The 17,105-nt window shown below is 39.1% G+C and overlaps 1 protein-coding gene across 2 annotated transcripts in view; it reads right to left on the bottom strand.

Moving 5' to 3' along the window:
* The window catches only part of MSRA (methionine sulfoxide reductase A), a 239,439-nt gene that overhangs the window by 217,638 nt on the left and 4,696 nt on the right, over positions 1-17,105 (bottom strand). The window contains exon 1 of one of the 2 annotated variants that reach the window (XM_054629435.2): positions 3,986-5,552. The exons of the other annotated variant lie outside the window; for it this stretch is intronic. The gene's annotated coding sequence lies outside the window, so the exon portion shown is untranslated. Of the gene's footprint in view, positions 1-3,985; positions 5,553-17,105 lie in introns of those variants that run through there. 2 annotated transcript variants of the gene reach the window in all.

Genomic DNA, 17,105 nt, shown 5'->3' with positions numbered 1-17,105 from the left:
TAGAAACGGGAAAACTGCCAAAAACAAGAGGAGGCTACAAATGCCCTGGAGAAGATTTTCTCAGTGGATAAAATCAGTACAAAACTTCCCGACCTACCAAGTTCAACCATTTCTACCAAAACAGGTCAAAACAAATTGAGATTTGATTGAGATTTTCTGAGCATGCTCCTCCTGAACCTACACATTTTCTCACAGTCTGTCCTCTCCACAGCCTCTGCAGGTGCTTTAATCTGGGATGGAATTTTTATTACCAAAATTTTTATTAGCTGTGGAAAATGAAAATTTTAATCATCTTGATTAACGCTGTACTGTCTGTAGAGTTCTTAGTTTTTACTTGCTGTGCATTAGATGAACAAGAAAAGACTTTATTTCTATTCCTGTCTTGTAGGACTGGAAAAAACACAGCAGTGGGGCTTCCAAAACAAAACCACACAGAAATCTTTCATGGAGCAAAGCTCTGTATCTACTCTTACACTCCAACTTGGTGTTATGCTGAGGTGTAAAAGGGACGAAGCTTCGCATGGAAAAACCAATGCAATGGAAACCTCTCGGTGCTGAAATCCAAAGTTTGCATTTGCAGAATGAGGACTAGACCCTTGTTATGTGTCAGGAAAAAAGAAGAAACTCTTACATGCATAATCCAAGAAGATGGTCAAAGAAATTTTCCACTTTGATGAAATTTAGCAGAGAAAAAAAAACCCAACGTTTTTATCATGCTTCTTCTCTTATTCTTTTAATTTTAATTCATATGGAAGAGCTTTTCATTGTAGTTTACTGAACTCAACCAAACCATTCCAGTTTCCTCTGGCATTCAGTAGAAGTGCTGCGTCCGTATGAGTGAGACACTTTTCTTGGGATCTGATCAATTCCTAAACTGTGGATCTGAAAGTCTCTGAACCATCAGTCATGGACCAGGGAACTGCTGGATGTCCCATCCCTGGAAGTGTCCAAGGCCAGGCTGGAGGGGACTTGGAGCAGCCTGGCATAGCGGAAGGTGTCCCTGCTCAAGATCAAGGATTGGAAATTCCCGTATTTCTCTTCTATTAATCTGCTGATTAACAAGATAAGAGCACACAGAGCAAACAGTGGTGCAAACACTGTGCATTTCCTGTCATAAAACCCCAAAATTTGATAGTACAGAGGTTGTGACTTCAGATAAACCAGAATTTGACACAGGCTGAAGAGGTCAGTAGGAAATAGGAGAAAAGATGACACCAAGACTCTGCTTGATCCAGGCAAACTTAGCAAAAATAGGTGATAAACAAATGTAAAGGAAGACAATAATGGGAATTTTTTTCATGAGCTATGATTTATCCCTAAAAACTTTTTCAATTTCATAGCATCCAATAAATATGGAAAAACTGTTTTAGTGACTCAGAGGGACAGATGTACACTGGGCATAACTTATTTATAGAAAAAAAATAGGAAAAACACGGATGTCCATAATTATTAACAGTACAGTCTTCTATTATTTCTAAAACAATTTCATTAAGAAAATTATCAGAATCAGCTCACAGATCCTGAACAACTGTGAGCTATTCCTCATCTATAAATATATGACAATATAACTTAAAAATACTACAAATTAGTATTTTTATATTCTCACCATTTTTTCTTCTTTTTCCCAATTATTTATGGTCAATAAAAAGAATGGCTCAAAGGACTGATGGGACAACTTCCCTAATCACCTCCTAAAGGTGTTTATTCCTCCACAATGACTACAATAGTAACTCAACTCACTTAAATGACATTTTAAGAGTTACAGTGGATGAAATAATATTGACTTTGCTCAAATTTTTTGTGGCATGGATAAAGACTGTGGCTTATATGGAATAAAGAAGTGGAATTCCACCCAAGTCAATCCCACTGTGCCAAGAGAAAACACCTTGGAATGGTGGACTACAAAATAAGCAATTATTCTGGATTAATGGTAAAGAATAAATGGAAAATTGAAAGAGCCTTAAAATATATACATCAAATATAACTTTTTAATTTTTTTTAAAATATTGTTATAGATGCTGAGGACACCTCAGCACATGGAGTTCTACCATATGCAGAATCTCAAGACAACCTCCCATGGCTATAGAAATGCAAAATAACACCCAAAACCTCTATAAACTGCATTTTAACATTTGTATTATTGTCCTACAACCATTTTTAGGGAGAATCCACAGTCATACTGAGAACTGCTCATCTCTTCCTTGTCCAATAACGACAAGGGTTCAGAGTAAGAGCTGATTTTTTAAAATGTTTTGATGTCAATATAAAAGGCACAAACTAAGCCCATTCCAGGCCCATTTTGATCTCAAACTACTTTGACCCTAATTAAAACAGCAGAGTAAACCTTGGTTTATGTCTATTAATCACCACAAGTGAAATTAGACATTGGCCCATCACAGTATCAAACATGATGCTCTAATGTGAAATACTATCTGTAGTTTAATAACAAAAATTAAGTTAAACTCCAACCACCAACCCTCACCTCCACACTGAAATATGCCACATTAAGGAACTGTACAATCCAATCTAAAATAGATATTAATGATTCATTAAGAATTAAACACAAATTGTTAATTTATGAAGTTATTAAACCTATCCAATAATTAAGGATCATAGATGAATGGTGGCAATGAATAACCAGATTAAAGTATCCAGAAAAGTCCAGCTGATAAAGAAAATACATAAATACAATAAACCATGTCAAATTACACCAGAAATTCCATTTGTATGCAATCCAACCAACGTTCAGGTTCCAACCATTTAAACCTTGCAATTCCAATTTCATTTTTAAATTGCCAAGTCGGGATATTTTCCAAAAAATTAGCACTTAGATGAACTTTCAAAATCAAAGAGTTCAGCAGGAACAAAAAATATTTTATTATGTAGGCCAAAAGAAATGAGCAGTGGTGTGTATCTCATTTAGGAACCCAAAATGTACTGACGAGATATTTGAGAGATAAACAGTGCTTCCAGCATTGTAGGAACAGCTTCAAAATAACTTCAGTGAACACAGATGTTGAAACATTTTTACAAATATCTCTCTTTATAAATGCACTGCAAGCACCCACATGTTGATCATGTTTAAAACCTGAATTTATGAAATTATGTAGGTACTTGGGAGAAAAATGTAGTTATTTTAGTGTATCACTTAGAAATGTAATGGTCATTTTAATATTTCCCTTAGAGGCAGCATCATAAATGTTTCCTGTTGTTTTCTGAGTTTTAATAGGGACACCCAGTAAAGATTTGGTTTGGAATGCCACGATTAAAGAAAACAGCAAATGCTTTGAGACTGCACAGGATTTCTGAGAAATAATGGGAATTCCTTCCAGAATTCCCCACAGACAGACAAACTTAGGGCACTGTTGTGATGCAAACTCAGCCCAGCACATCCCCGTGTCCCCAGGCACATCCCATGGCAATGCCTGCGCAGGAACAACAGACAAGAACCACACAGAGAGCAGAACTCAACTCCTCCAAACACTCCCCTTCCACCCAGGATCCATTTGAAATCCCCCACGGCACACCTATTCCCACACTGAGCTGCTGAGGATATCTTTTAAGGATTTAGAAAGGCAGAATAATAGAAATTTTTCTTCAAAACTCCCTAAGAAACCTTATTAAAATGTTTCAGTGAACCAAATAGTAATCACAACAGCATCTTACCCACTATTTAACTACAGCATCTTTCAAAAGGCTCACTGATGTAGTAAAAAAATCAAACAGATCTTGCTAAGAAACCAATTTAATGTAATATTAAGTAACCCAAGTTTTTGACATCATCAAAAAGAGCAGTTAATTTTAGCAGTCTCATAATCCAAATGCCACAGTTAAAACACAAACACATTCCTACTAAAAACCTTTCCATTAAGGTTGTTTCTTCCCTTCAGCAGGGAAGAATGAGGGAAATGCACTTGTGCAGCATGCCAGGAATTGCACATCTCAGGCTGAACAATCCGGTTTTTAAGGATAGGGTAATACTTACTCCAAGCGAAGCCGATCCATAAAAATCTACGGTTTACAGTTACTCCCTGAAATAATAATGCTGATTGTCACAGCAGCAGGAGGATAATCCCAGCACATCCAGGCCTAATAGGCAGTGTGATCATATTTGCTCCCAGGAAATCAGAAGGCAGGTACCTCTCTCCCTGAAAAACCAGGCACCTTTGGAGAAAACAATGGACTTTTAGGTCCTTCATTTTATGGAAATCGTAAAGCGTCCACGCTTCAGCCATCACTGATTTTCTTAGTCCATTTTCTTTTAATTCCTGAGAAAAGAGCAGATTTTTTCACTGTTTGCAGCAAACAGGTCCTGTAACTACAAGCTGAAGTTTCCATATCCAGTGCCATCAACTGTGTCATCTTCAAACATCCCTCACTTGGCAGCAGCCGATATTTTTCCATCTCTTGTTGCTTCTAAAAGTAGAAAATTTCAGCGATTCCAGAGGCTCTCTAGGAAGATGCACTGAAGGGAATGTTTGAGAGCAGGAGCAGAAAAACCATGCTCTGATTTTGCCCTTCAGGCACAGCCTGGGTGTCTTCGGCGTGTCCTGCTGGGTCTTCAGGTTTGTCCCTAAAGGCTGGGACATGGAGCCAGGACAGCACCAAGCAGCAAAAACAAACGTTGTGGCTTTAAGAACATACTCACTTTTCTATTGAAGTCACAACTTTCTCTCTACTCTTATTTCACTGCTGGGTCAGATGAAATCTTTAAGGAGGTTCCATTAAAAGTTCGTTTCTGTCGAGAGAAACGCTGGAATTCCCGTTCCGAACGTATTCCGAAGGAGGTCAGGTTCGGTTTTAAAGCATGTTTGTGTCGATGAAAAGTTTTTGTTTTGCTGCAAAAAAATTAAAATTCTCCCTTTTATTTACACATTCCCTCTGTAATCTTCCAAGTTACTCGGCTCCCTTACAGTTTAATCAGACATAGGGGAAAAAAAAAAAAAAAATCACCAAATATCGTATTTCCCATATGTACAAACTGACATTGTGGAGGCTTCATTAAAAGCTTTTATTTCTCTGCTCACTGCTAACTGGACGTCATTTAATGTCACCACCACTTCCCAAGAGCCCAAGAGACTTAAAAAGCGACGGAAGTTTGAAAACCAAAAAAAAAAGTTGTGAGTTTTTCTGTACCCCAGGACGGTTTTCTTTCGCGAAGCTCAAGCCGAGACAGCAGACAAAAGAAGCTGATTTGACTGAGCCGTGCCAAGTCTTGCCTTTTTTTCTTCCCTCGCCTCGCTCGCTCTCTCGCTCTCTCACTCGCTCGCTCCCAGCATGGCAACCTTCCCGAGCAGTCTTGGCGGAGCTCCAGCCTGTGCCAGCCTGTCTGAATCCTTGTTTTCCAAAAAGATGCTCTTTGCGAATCAATTAATAGATTTCCAAACAGGAAACTGTGGGTCAGTAACCAAATCTTGGCACCAACAGCAGCTTCTCCTGCCAAATCGGCTTTATAGATTTCATGGTTGCCTACCTTTTACAATGGATGCAACGTTTGTGCTCCCGGATTGTGGAGCACTGGAAGCCATTCCCTGTTCTCGCAGGGATAAGAAATCTGCTCGCTAAAAATGTCCGCATGCGACACATGAACAACCTGCAGTAAATCAAGACTCTTTGGAAGGCGGGCGTTATGTGTAATTTTAATAAGCACCAAATACTCCTTAAAATAATGTGTTTTCATTCTCTCCTCCCCAGAATCATGGGAAGGTGCCAGGAGCAGGAGACGTATAGATTTGAATTAAGATCACACTCAGAAGTCACACACGTTTTAACTTTATCTGAACCCCAGCTTGAAAAGAACCAGTCTTCTCAGTTCCACCATTATTAAAAATCAGCTGAAAATTAATAAGAAATTGGATCCCAGCTCATACACAAAAAATCTCCCCACATCCATAGAGCCAATGATGTCATCTGTTAATTCAACAGCTCAAGTTCTTGTGGCACTCAGAGCAGAAATGGCTCAGCATTAACAGTCAACTCTGGTGGGAAATTTTCTGATGCGTTGCAAGACTTAAAGGATAGAAAATTATATTTGGAACTTCATTCAAGATATTCTAAATGACAAGAATTCATGTGAGGAAAATTACAGGAATAAACTTTCTTTTATCTTCAAGCTATTTGCCAAGGCAAAATGCCAACTTTTTAAAATACATGCATTACATTAATGAGCTAAATAGAATATTCTGAGGGAAAAAACCTTCCTGAAATGTTTAATTTTCTAAGTTTATCCAATAGAGAGTCTCAGAAGTTCATAGGATGATAGAATGGTTTGGGTAGGACACTAAAGACCATCCAGTTCCACCCCCTGCCATGGACAGGGACACCTTCCACTGTCCCAGGTTGCTCCAAGACCTGTCCAGCCTGGCCTTGGACACTTCCAGGGATCCAGGGGCAGCCACAGCTTCTCTGGGCAACCTGTGCCAGGGCCTCACCACCCTCACAGGGAACAATTCCTTCCCCCAGTATCCAAGGAAATCCCTCTCTGTTTCTAAAGGTTCCATTCTGACAGAGATTGGGTGACCTTATCTAATGATTTTTTTTAAAAAACAGGTTCATTCTCCACCCTTCAGACCTCAGACATCCACACAAGGTTCCCCTTGTGTGACTGTAACAGACCCATCCATGTTTCTCCCAGTAGCCTCCCAACTTCAGAAGAAACATCATTAACTTTAAAATCACATTTTTGCCTCAAAATATTGCACACTCTCTCATTTCCATTTGCACCTTGCATCCTCACGACAGGGCCAACTTGGGTAAAAAAAAAAAACTATGTATAGTCTTTCTATTTCTTTTCTTTGTGCACTTGACAGCAAACTCTAATATGTCACTTTGCTTTTACTGAAAGACCATCAGGCATCAACACGGGAACAAAAAGATCTCATGGAAATTATTGACAGTGGAATTAACTCTGAAAGGCTACACCACTGCAGCAGTCACTATTAAATGCTCAGCTTTTAATTAGTTTTCCTTCAAAAAATGTATGTATTGACAACAGGGGACTGCAGCAATACTAAAAATATATATAAAATTCCAAGAGAGATGAATTATTTTAACTATTCCTTCTTTACTTTTAATGAAAGTTAAGGCAGTAAAAACAAATATATTCCTCAGCAGCCAAATGTTTTCCTGAAAAGAATTTGCTAACAGGATGAAGAACCTTATTTTATCCCTCAAAATACTGCTCCAAAGGCAGCGGACCCAACAAAAGTGGATTTCATGTGCAGGAACTCTCAGGAGTCCACTCTTCCTACCTTAAAGCCTTTTGTCCCTGGTGTATTTTACTGCAGCTCTCCTAATTCTCTCTCTCAAGGACTCCAACTGCACCACTCCACTGGAATTGTTCCCAGCTCCCTCTGTGACACATTCCAAGATGCATCCTCCAGCCCAAGGTGTTGATATCTCTCAGTGGAACTCATTTCTCCTCCTTCACTTCTTCTCCTTCACATAAAGAAGTTTCCAGCCCAGTTAATTGAGCATTCAAGTAACCTCCAACCAGGAAGAAAACATTTCTCCACATCTTGTTTTGGGCCCTTTTTTCACATTTTCTGCCTGGTTTTCACTGTGTTCCCTCCTCAGTTCCTCCAGTTTGCTCTTCTTCTTGTTGTCTCCCACAGTCCTGAAGTCAGCCCTTTCCTCTCCTTCCTGCACAAAGTCTATGGATTTTTCCTTGAAAGGCTGCAATAATCCAGCACTCAGCTTCCAAATAACTGGACCTGACACCAGGTTCTATATTAGTGACTCCATAAAATGCTTTTCTACCCTCACATGCTTCTCCTGAGCCTTCTCCCCTCTTCAGCTGTCCTACTGATGTTTCTTTCATGTTATTCTCTTCCAATGCACAAAATATGGAAAGAGTCAAATTCCTCATCATTCCAAGTATTTTCCTATCCATCTCCAATTCAAATTTGACCATCTTTGATGTTTACCATTACAGAACCACATGAAGCTCTGTCCTTCAACACCATCTATATCCCCATGTTCAGAGAAAAATCCCTGAATTTGTCTTTTTGCAGTATCCTAGCTATCACTGGTCTTTCTTTGAAGAATTAGGAAAAAAATTAATATTGATTTGTGCCTTGGTCATCATTCACTTCAAATTTTTTTTTCCATCTTGGACTTGATGATCTTAGAGCTCTTTTCCAACCTTAATGATTCTGCGATCTTTTATGCATTTTACCTTCATGCCCCTGGAATTTGTTCATTTAAAATTCTCCCAGTGAAAGCCTCCTGATGTCATCATATTCCCTTTTATCCAGGTATTTTTCCATCTCTCTCAAATGCCTCTGTGTCTCCCCAGTGGGGTATACCTGGACACCTGTCCCTGTGCACCTGGGAAGTGAGAATGATTTCCCTCCTCCCAAGTGGAAAACTTCAGAATAGAAGAAGTAACTCATTCATTTAAGCTGTTCTATTCGGAATATAAGCCCAAAATGTTACTTTCAAATGTCAGATATAGCTTTTTATTTCCCTTTTTCTTTTCCTTGCTGGACACCTCAGTGTCATGGACCAATGAAAGCTGTGTAATGCTTCATCCTGACCACCTGACACGAAGTCAGTCTGGCTGTGACAGCCCCCAAAATATTTTATTTTAAAAACAAACACATTGGAATATCTGGTGTATCAGGGCTAACTTTATCAGTCTTTCTGCTACCACACTCCTGTTAGCATTTGTGGGCATTTCCATTAGAGACAAGTGAAGCCAATGCCTCTGAGGACAAGCCAGAGGTTTTTTAGGAGTCTAATTTCGGAGCCCGATGCTTTGCTGATTTATTATTGAAGGGTGAAAGTGCATCATGTGACAGGAAAAAGGCTCCTTTTACCTGGGCTGTTCATACTGAGATGATGGCAAAGAATTTCCTATTGACTCTCTATTTTTCTGGGTTTTATTATTAAACAGCAAACACTGGGGAAGCTCTAAGAACATAAAAGTGACTGTAGCTGTTATATAGAAACCAATAAAACAAGAAGGAACACTGAGAGAAGGAAAAAAAGAAGGAATATTGCAGCCACCCAGAAGAGGCAAGGGAAGACAGTGAGAGCTGAAGTCAACATATCCAGAATTAACCAAATAGAATGAAAAAAAAATACAAGAACACAAGAATGAAGTCCTATAAATTCATGAAATAATGGACCATGAAAGACTAGACCTGCAAGGGCCTCGGGTCCTGCAGATTCCCAAGGTCAGTTGATATAGTGACCACCTTTGGCAACTTCTTTTGCACAGTTTTGCACATCCCCAATTAATTCTGGTCCAGGGTGGGCTGTGTCCTCCTGGCAGCTGCCCCCCTACTAGCTGCACTTACCATTTATCATTTTGACAACATTATTTATGGCTGACTGTGGTCCTTCCCATGCCATGGAAAACATTAGCCCCAGGAATGGAGAGTTCCAGCTGAATCCAGGTGAAAATCAAAGCAGCGGATCCGCAAGCCCCGGTGGGTTTAGGGCTGGCACTGTCCCACTGTGGGGTGGAGTCTTCCAGCTTTGCAAGGCAAATAAATGACAAGATCAAACTCTATGGGAAGCTGTCAACAACTTCCTAAAATCACTGTGGGATTATCCTTCAGCTGCTCATCATGTGCTGGCATTCTGCCCCAATTTGAAATTCCAAATACATGGGTCAATCTCCACTAAACGTGCTCTTCTTCAGTTCCTTTAAAACCAGATGGTTTCCAGAGTACAGCAAACTCAATTTGCATTCCTAGGTTAAAATATTTTCCCATTCTCTCCATCCAGTATCACCCAGAACACTTCCAATATAAAATGTAACATGGATTTTTAAATATCGTTGGTATCATTGTTTATTATCTCCTTTTAGTTCTCAGGAGAAAAACAGTTACAGGCAGGGATGAGTGGCATTTAAAAAGTGATTGCAGTGTGCAACATGAAAAATAAATGCACAGAACTTGAGGTAGAAATAGTTATTCTTAATAAAATCCACTTACAGTCAACTTGGGTGGAGTGAAAATAGACTTGTGGCTAGAAATTCTCAAATATCTTCAATTATTATGAAAACAGAAGCTCTAAAAAAATCAAATAACTAAGAGAATTCATCCAAAATTTGGTCCAGTTAGGCTCTCATAATTCCAGGTATGAGGAATAAGAACATATTCTTTGTTTTGCAATAATAAAGGAATTTATTGTAAAATTCAGGTACAAAGTGCATTGTGTTCAATAACTGAATTTTCACTAATTAAATATTTTAAATGGTTCTACAGAGATCAGTATCTCAGAATTCCTCATATTCATCCAGCCATCAGCACAGAGGGTTCTGGGTTTTCCTCATTTTCCACTTCCATTATACTTTATACTTTCACAATAGGAGTACCTGGAAACATCTGTGCACAGGTATCCAAAAGGATAAAATACACATTTGGTGATTTTTTTTTGCCTCTCACTCAAAAAGTTTGCTTTTACTTATTGTAAACTAAATCAAACACAGAGTAGGTTTTAATTGGTGTGTGAATGTTTAACACAAAGATGACTCCTTAAACAAGGACTGGAGGAGAAATGAGTTAATGCAAAAGGGCGAGTGTGGGAGTGTGCAATTCCACAGCACCAAGGACTGGATGGAGGGACACTCAAATCCTGCTGATGGCTCCTCCATATCCCATCCTCTGGACTTGTGTCACCAGCCCAGGCACAGCCAGCAACATCCAAAATATGATGTTGTGCCCAACTGCCAACTGGGAATGCTTCCAAATCCAGGAATTTCAGAGGAATGTACTGGTTAACCAAGGAAAGGACATACCCAGGATCTCTCCAAGGATTTAAGGATGATCTGAATCATCTCCATGTCCCCAGCCAGGGGCACATTCACAGTCACAGAAACAATCTGCCATTCCCACCCTGGAATGCAGCCTTAGGCTGCACCTAGCTTTTCCTGAGTGGGATGGGATCCTCCTCCAGTAAAAGACAGCGTCTTTCAGGCCATTTGAAAAGCAATTTGATGGCTAAGAATGGCACAAGGGACCAGGTTACATCAAACAGCAAGAAGTGTAGACAACTGGTAAAAAACCAAATTCATTAAAACTACTCGACAGGAAGATATGAGGTGTGAGGTCCTACCCCAAATCCCTTCAGTGCTCAAAACTCGGGTTTTAAACAGGAATTGTGTTCAGCTGCCAACAACATGAGATGACCTTTCAGAAGCAGAACTTCAGAACTGAGTGTGGCAAAAAGATGGGCCATTGGTCAGGCTCCTTCATTCCAGAGGATGCAGCTGCTACCCCAAATCCTTTCAGTGCTCAAAACTCGGGTTTTAAACAGGAATTGTGTTCAGCTGCCAACAACATGAGATGACCTTTCAGAAGCAGAACTTCAGAACTGAATGTGGCAAACAGATGGGCTGTTGGGCCTGCTGCTCCATTCCAGAGGATGCAGCTGGACTCCAGAGCAGTTATACCCATTTATGACTGGATTTATGAGAAATGCTAACAAAGTGGAGGGTTAGAACATCCTAAAATTGTTTTCAAAAATGGCTTTTCTCTAAGTTTTGACTTTCTGAAATTAATATCTTATGGACCAACTGTAAAGTTATCTCTAGATCATCTTATGAGTATTTTTCTTCTTCACATAAAGATGTATTAGAACATTCTGCTTAAGAATCCACCCTCTACATTTGGTTTGCCTGCTCATTTGTTCCCTTTCCTGTTCCCTTTCTGGATGGTAACTCAGAAAATTGTCACTCAAGGTCCTACTGAAATGAAGCATGACTATTCTGTGAGAAGCCTATTTTATTAGAAGTTGTCTGAGTGCAACCTCTTCAGCATGAGATTTTATCTCTGCTGCTCCCCAGGACAAGCTCAGTAAGTGCAGAAGGAGGTTTACATATCCCTGTTTAGGTAAGAAGGAGAATCCTTAAGGAAGAACATAAACAAAAAAAAGAAGAAATATAAATAGTCCACATAGACCCTACATATTGTCATGTTATCTCTGGTGCATTTATTTTGATCTGATGATCTTAGATGAAATCTTATTGCAGTTTGCTAAATCAGCCACTGACTGCCTGACTTGGAATTTTGCCATTTTTTAAAATGTAAACTCAACATTTAGGAGGAGCAGATGACAGCAAACATTTTTTCTCCAAGAGAAGCAGATCAGCTGCCATTCTACTGCTCCCAATGTCAATGATCTCCTGAAGTCCTGGATCATCCTGTGATCCCATTCTGCCATACACAGGCACCAGTCCCTGCCAGTCCCACCAGGAGCTGTCTGGAGTCATCCCTCTCCTCCCTCAGCCTGTTAAGTCATCAGTGCCAGACTCCCTCAGTTCCTGCTCCCATTTTAGGAGTTCTGGGATGAAATTTTGAGGACTTGAATGTTTGATGAACCAAAAAGTGTATTTCCAAGCCTGTAAACGGTGATGGGCAATGTCAGAAACACGAAGACACTTCCACTGTCTGTCCCTTGCACAACACTTGTCATTCCTCACTGGGCTCCTAAAAGTTTTGAGCCAGAGGCTCAGGCAACAAATCTCTACTGCCAGAGTCCTCAAGCCTAAACAAACTTTCTCAAGAGGAGGGATTTCTGTCTCATATTGAGGACACTAAAAAAATTCATTGCCACTGGAGTTCTGCTTCTCAGCCATTCCTAAAATGTGGGCATTCCTTAAAGCATCTCTGGAGGCTCCTAGAATGTCAAATTCCTGAGCAATCAAGCCCAAACTACAGTAAAAATACAGGTATCATCTACCTGGCCACATTTCTCAACAGAAAATAACATCTTATCTTCAAAATAAAGACCCATACAATATCCACTTATTCCAATTTTGCCTTATATGCAACAGGAATTAACTACAAGCAATACATAAGAACCTGCAATAACCAACCCTGGATTGTGATGGTTTTTATTTATCTGATTTGTACTAAGGGCTTATTTATGTGCATTATTTAATTGTACTGGAAATTTAAATGCAAGTTTCATACGTATCATAAAAATTTGCAACAAAATAAGTGCAATAATCAAATGTATCCATATCACAGAAATTCCATACATAATAATTAAAAGATAAGCATGGAAGGATAAAGCAATGCCTATCACACAATAAATTATAAGCCAAATAATTCAGTGATTGCAAAGTAAAAATAAATTAAATAAAAAGTACATAAACCTGAAGTTAAGGCAATGTACACCACTGTAATTTGAAGGTATAAATTTGACAGGAAGACATTAATTAAACCAGAGAAGCTTTTAAAGCTGAAAAAATTCAAAAGGAAGTATTGTACATCAAAGAAACAGAGAAGGACTAAGACACAGGAATTAGTACCTGAAATATTCAAGCTACCTTAAATCTGCCTTAAGGGCTATTCTGCACTTATCTTCTCTCAAATCAGTTAAAGTGAGGATTTTTATTATTTACTCCTTGCGTCTTCTGAAGGAACTAAAGATGCTGCACCTTTGCAGCTCCATGTGTAAACAACTTCACTCTCATTTGGATAACCTGACTTTGGAAATTCCTTCATTATTAGCAATACTGTATACAAGCATGAACCAGGAAAATTAAAGAAAGTAAAGGAAAAAACTTTGATTCTGTGAACTGGTATTTGATGTAGAGAGTTAAATAAAAATATAGCTTTTGACTCTGGGTAATAAATAAATTTAAAAAAAATTAAAGGCTTTATACTGACTATCATCTACATGGGCAGGTCATTAATACAGCAAAGCCAGGGCTCTGTATGTGGCTGGTTATCACACAGACACCTCCATGTGAGCTGGTCACTGGACCCTCCTGCAGCCAGTGGAATAAAACAGCATTTTTGGGCACTATTTCCCTGATTTAAATGTCTTTTGATGAACCAAACACACCAGTGCCTGTTCTACCTGTGACAGCCAAACTCTGGGTATTCCTGCAGCACCACCCAGCCCCTTCCAGTGCTCTGTCCCACCCTGTTCCTGCTGCAATGGAAAGTTTGCCCCACACTCTCCTACCTGCTGTAGAAAGAGAAGCAGTGGGAAACCTAATTCCATGTTTGTACCTGGGATATTCATTCACTTAATTATGGAGGAACATGTGGCATCCAGGGCACAACATGACCTAAATGTGTAGTGCAGGGTCATTCCTGCACTAAAGATAAATGGACACAATCAGCCAAAGCAGCCAAATGTATCCTAGGGTGTTGGGAAGGATGAAAGTTTGACAAGAAAGTCTCACAGATATGTAGCAGAAAGATTTTAGCAGAAAGATTTTAAAATGTAGAGTCTGACGAAGGAATAGAGATGGAAGCAAGTTTTGATACAGAAGAAAAGAATTGCTGAGTCTTACTGGATAACCAAGAAGGCAAAAGTTATGTTAGTTAGAAGGGGTTTTTATGACTTAGAGCAAAACATAAACCCACCTCAAACAAGATGTTTTTGTGTACCAAGCAGAAAGATAGCACAGGCAAACAAGTCAGCTAATGTTGCAAGTAGAAAAAAGGTCTCAGAATTTTCCACTGCAAGGAAACTGAATAACAACTTCTAGCTTAAACTGTAATATACTAACTTTTAGTGATTGGAGAATAGTGACGTGAATTATAGTAGTTATGATAGGCTATAGGTAATAGTTAAGGTATAGATTGGCTCTACTGTATTAAGATGCTAAGCAAAGAAAAGTATATAATGCAATGTAACCAACACCAAAGGGTCTCCTGCAGCTGGAGCTGACAGCTGTAGGTGTAGGCTCTGTTGCCCACCACCCTGGACTGCTGTAGCCTCTTAGATAGAATAAACTGCATTTTGGAGAGCCGCCTGGAGTCCCGCATCCCTCATTTCAGCTCTTACACTAGGACTCAAACAAAATCAGATACAATATTCTCTAGTCAGGAAAAATAACCTGAGTAAATATAACCTTGTGTTTAACTCTCATAACTGATAGGTTTAACACCCCAAATCTGGCAAATTCGGACATTTACATCCCTTTTCAAAACAGCAGCATTGAGAAGCTCCTGAACCCTGCTTACCACAACCACCTTCACCCAGGAATAATTATCCCCTTTTATTACCCAGCTCTGATCCCCTCAGAGCAGCATCCACACACAACCCTCTAGGTAAAGATCCTCTGCATTCCCTTTTCATTTCGGAGAGGGAAATTACAACATGAGCACGAGAAGCCTCCAGCAAGGCTCATTTGGATGCACGAGGCTGCCAGTTGGGTGAAGTTTCTCCCCATTTAGGCGCTGCTGTCTCCCAGCAACCCGGGCTGTTGCCAGGAGAAGCCCCGGGAGCGCTTCCTCCGCACCCCTCCGGCTGTGAGCCGCATGCTAAGCAGAGCTCCAGGAACTCCAAGGCCTCAAACAACAGATATTTTTTTTTTCTCCACTTTTTTTGTTGTATTTTTGAGGGGTTTAGTGATGAATGATGTCACCCTTTCTCTTGGGATGTAGTGAGAGGTGATAAGTAAGCACAGGGTGATTCCGTCAAGGTTATTCCACCTCAAAAGCAGCATTTGGCAGCTGGATGTGCAGTTCTGTAAATATATTTCCTGTATGCTTTCCATCTCTCCAGCATCCTCTGTGCCTGTTAACTTCCTCTGGTTTGTTTTTTTCCAGCTGCCAAGAGCAAAAAAGCACGTGCAAACAACAGCAAAAAAAAAAACAAAAACTCTTTATATTGACGTAAATCTTTGCTTCTCCTTGCAGCACCTTCCAAAATGTAAAATGCAACGGGGGGCTTAAAAGCAATTCCTGTTTTTCCAACAAGAGCACAATATTAACAGCTGTACAGTTGGCTTGAAAATTAGGTGTTTAGTGTGTGAATATAATTACCTGACAAAGCGCACAAAAAAAAAAAAAATTAAGAGAACTGAAAAAAGCCATGATAGGCAGGATTTCCAAGGAAATTCATCCTGCATGTACCTGTAAAGGAGTTGCAACCACAAATTTGAGAAGTCTTTTCAGATAATAAACAATCACTGGGGTGAGGTGTTTTCTCTGCTGTGCATTCTGCTTTCAATAACAAAATTGTAATGAAATTTAATAATTTATGGAAATTGATGGCTTGAGTGTGTTTGAGGCAAAAACTGCCTCCTAGAATGAAGAAATAAGTAATTAACTCTTCTGAGTTAGAAAGGTAAATTGCAATTTGCAAAGTGCTAAACCACATATGACATTGTTACTCAACACACTCCACTGAACTGCAATGGAAGTCAAATCTCACATTTTTTGGCCCATATTTCATAGAATCTCAATAAAAATTGACAACTAATTAATTCATTATGTAGAATTGTACCACATAAATAAAGTGGTGGGAATTTTGAAGAAACAAATCCTCCTAAACTGTAAGATGAATTTTATTTTGAGGTTTTGTCCTGAGGTATGATCTCAGGAATCTTTATTTTAGACCTAAAATACAGTGATACTGAATTAATGTCTGAAAAAATTTTGTATTTGCTCATTATTACAAATTCTTTTAATCAGTAAAGGAAATGAACATGGAAATTTTTCATTTTATTCCTTATTTTGAGGACACAGTTTAATAGTGAGTGGAAGCACCAGACCATGGAAGTACCAACCAAACCACAGACCACTGGTTTGATCACAACAATTTCTGTTCAGTGTCTTAAGAATGGTAAAAAAAGACTAACAGGGAGAGCATGTGGATCCTCTGTCAAATGACATTTTTAATCAATGTTTTCTTTAAAGAGCGTGACCTGATTCAAGCAAGAATTAATTCATGGCAATGCTGTGCGGTTTTTTTTACACAGAAGGTCAGACTAAAATTCACCATGACCTCCTTCACATTTGTAATTACTGCTCTATTAATCTTTAGCTATAAAGCTAAGAAGCCTAATGGGTTTAGACAATCCTAAGGCTCTCTACCCATGAGCTGGACTTTCTCTGCCTCAAAAAAGTCAAATCACCACAGATGTGTAAGATATTCTCTGACACTGGTCATTGGAAAAAAATTCTTTTAATTTATTAAACATTGCTACCTCAGGATATTTAGCAGAAAAAAACTCTATATGCATGTGTGTGTGTATATATATATATATATATATATATATTACTCAATGTCTACATTCATAGGCTCCTTGACTACTGCTCCTACCACTGTCATAAAATAAAACAGTTCATTAAATAGTGTAAGCAATAAATCCTCACATACTCAGAAAAAACAGACATGTTTCA

Source organism: Agelaius phoeniceus, chromosome 3 (assembly GCF_051311805.1).
Source record: "Agelaius phoeniceus isolate bAgePho1 chromosome 3, bAgePho1.hap1, whole genome shotgun sequence".
NCBI lineage: Eukaryota > Metazoa > Chordata > Aves > Passeriformes > Icteridae > Agelaius > Agelaius phoeniceus.
This window is presented reverse-complemented; position numbering and strand designations above follow the sequence as displayed.